At 38.6% G+C, this 2,596-nt stretch overlaps 1 protein-coding gene across 1 annotated transcript in view; it reads left to right on the forward strand.

Annotated features, from left to right (window-relative positions):
* LOC112401979 (HRAS-like suppressor 3) overlaps positions 1-2,596 on the forward strand; it is a 27,702-nt gene that overhangs the window by 1,021 nt on the left and 24,085 nt on the right. The gene's annotated exons all lie outside the window — the stretch shown is intronic.

Here is a 2,596-nt window from a genome sequence, read left to right on the forward strand (position 1 = left end):
GCACCTCATGACCAGCCCTGCCAGCAAGTTCCCAACTCTCACTTTTCCTATGGTTCAGAAATCATAAAGGCGCTTAGCAAATGCTTCCTTTCAGCCTAGCTGGACCTGCTCCAGAGAGGTTCTGAGCCCGGCTTTTGAGGTAGACTCCCCCCGGGACTGTGTTCCTGCTGAGCACCTAGCTGTGGCACTTTGACCAAGTTTCAAATCAACTGTCTTCCCCAGAGTGAGGATTATACGACTTAATACTTACGAAGTGCCCAGAACATTATGTGCTCAACTGTAATTCATTGTTATTATGATTTAATCCATGTAAAGGGCTTAGCACACTGCCTGGTATTAGGGTGTACCTGGAATATCTGACGTCCGGAGTGGTCATTTGAAAACATCCTCTCCTTTATCTAGCAACATTATTTTCAGTAATAATCATGAAATGAATAGTAATAATGGCCAGAAAAGAAACACAGTCAAGTTTCTTCTGTTGAGCTTTGTATATGAAACCATGCCAGTGAAAATATAAAAAGTGAAAAATAAAGTAGGTGTTATAGAGAAAAATAGAAGCAATGGGTTAATAGCTTTTAATTGCATTAGTGTATTTTTGAAGAAAACGTATTCTTACATATAGGTTGGTCACAGTAGTGAATAATAATGCCATTACAGTTTCTGTTTTGGAACTTTAGTTTCTGAAAAGTTGTCCTTGACTTTGACAAAATTGATCTTCTTTGTATATTCATGTTCAACACTCAGTAGAGCTAGATTTGTCCATTTATCTTTATTCACAGTTGAAGAACACTTAAAATTTATTTATTAAAAATTTTTTTTATTGAAGTATAGTTGATTCACAATGTTGCATTAGTTTCTGCTATACAGCAAAGTGAATCAATTATACATATACAGATATCCACTGTTTAGATTCTTTCCCACATAGGTCATTACAGAGTAGTGAGTAGAGTTCCCTGTGCTACACAGTAGGTCCTTATTAGTTATCTATTTCATATATATAGGAGTGTGTATATGTCGAGAAGACACTTTTTATTAATTTTAATTTCAAAACTTCTCTCATATGAAACAACAGATATACAAATTGGAAAAACCTTAAACATTAGGATAAGTTTGTCAGAAATTCATAAAAATCCCATTTCATAATAAATTGGAGAAATTGCAACGCTGCCTATGTCTTAAAAAAATTAATTCTAGTGGCTTCTATGTTTTATTTATTTTTGCTGATCTCTAGCTATCTCTCTCTCTCTTTTTTTTTTGGCCACACCACATGGCTTATGGGATCTTAGTTCCCAGACCAGGGATTGGACTGGGTCCTCGGCAGTGTGAGTGTGGAGTCCCAATCCCTGGACCACCAGGGATTCCTGATTTTTTTAAAAATTTATTTTATTGGAGTATAGTTGACTACAATGTTGTGTTAGTTTCTACTGTACAGCAAAGTGATTCAATTATTCATATATATACATTCTTTTTCATATTCTTTTCCATTATAGTTGATCACAGGATATTGAATATAGTTCCCTGTGCTATACAGTAGGACATTTGTTGTTTATCCATTCTAGTGGCTTTAATTGTTTTTATTTTGATTTTTTTATTATGATTTTTTAAAACATTTATTATTTATTTGGGTATGCCGGGTCTTAGTTGCCACATGCGGGATCTAGTTCCCTGACCAGGGGTCTAACCCGGGCCCCCTGCATTGGGAGCGTGGAGTCTTAACCCTGGACCAGCAGGGAAGTCCTCATTCTAGTGGCTTTAAAATATATCCACATTTAAAACATTTTCACTGAAACATATTCACCAGAAAATTCATTGTAAGTTTTTATCTTATTTGGCAAAATTCTCCCCAGTTTTTCTTCCTTGGCAAAAATCAGAGGAAATGGCTGAATGATGGTAAACTTTGACATTTATTTAATCCATTGCTTTAGAATGAGAGTCTAGTTCTTGGTGAAGCTGATCCAGACTTTCAAGCACTTCTCTTTGAAACACTTTTCTTCTGGCACTGGGAGAGCAGACTCTTGTCTTCTGTTTAAACACAGGAAAATGTAGGATCACAGGGGTTGGTGGCCCAAACTGTGCTGAAAGTGAACTTGAACCATTCTGAGCCATTCAGAACTTACTGTTGGAACAGACACATGTAGCTGAGTCTGTGTATGTTGGGGGTTGACTGTATAGCTGGGTGTTCTCTGATTAAACTTCCATGTAGAAGACTGAAAGAATAAGAAATGAAAGTGTGCTAATTTAAAGCTCGCATATATATTATTATTTTTAAAATAAATTTACTTATTTATTTATGGCTGCGTTGGGTATTTGTTGCTGCGCGTGGCTTTCTCTAATTGCGTTGAGTGGGGGCTACTCTTTGCTGCGGTGCGCGGGCTTCTCATTGCGGTGGCTTCTCTTGTTACAGAGCACGGGCTCTAGGTGTGCGGACTTCAGTAGTTGTGGCTCGGAGGCTCTAAGAGCGCAGTCTCAGTAGTTGTGGCACACGGGCTTAGTTGCTCTGCGGTATGTGGGATCTTCCTGGACCAGGGCTCGAACCCGTGTCCCCTTCATCGGCAGGCGGGGTCTTTTCCACCCCACCACCAGGGGAGGCCCCATA

Source organism: Neophocaena asiaeorientalis, unplaced genomic scaffold, assembly GCF_003031525.2.
Source record: "Neophocaena asiaeorientalis asiaeorientalis breed wild unplaced genomic scaffold, Neophocaena_asiaeorientalis_V1.1 scaffold43, whole genome shotgun sequence".
Classification (NCBI taxonomy): Eukaryota; Metazoa; Chordata; class Mammalia; order Artiodactyla; family Phocoenidae; genus Neophocaena; species Neophocaena asiaeorientalis.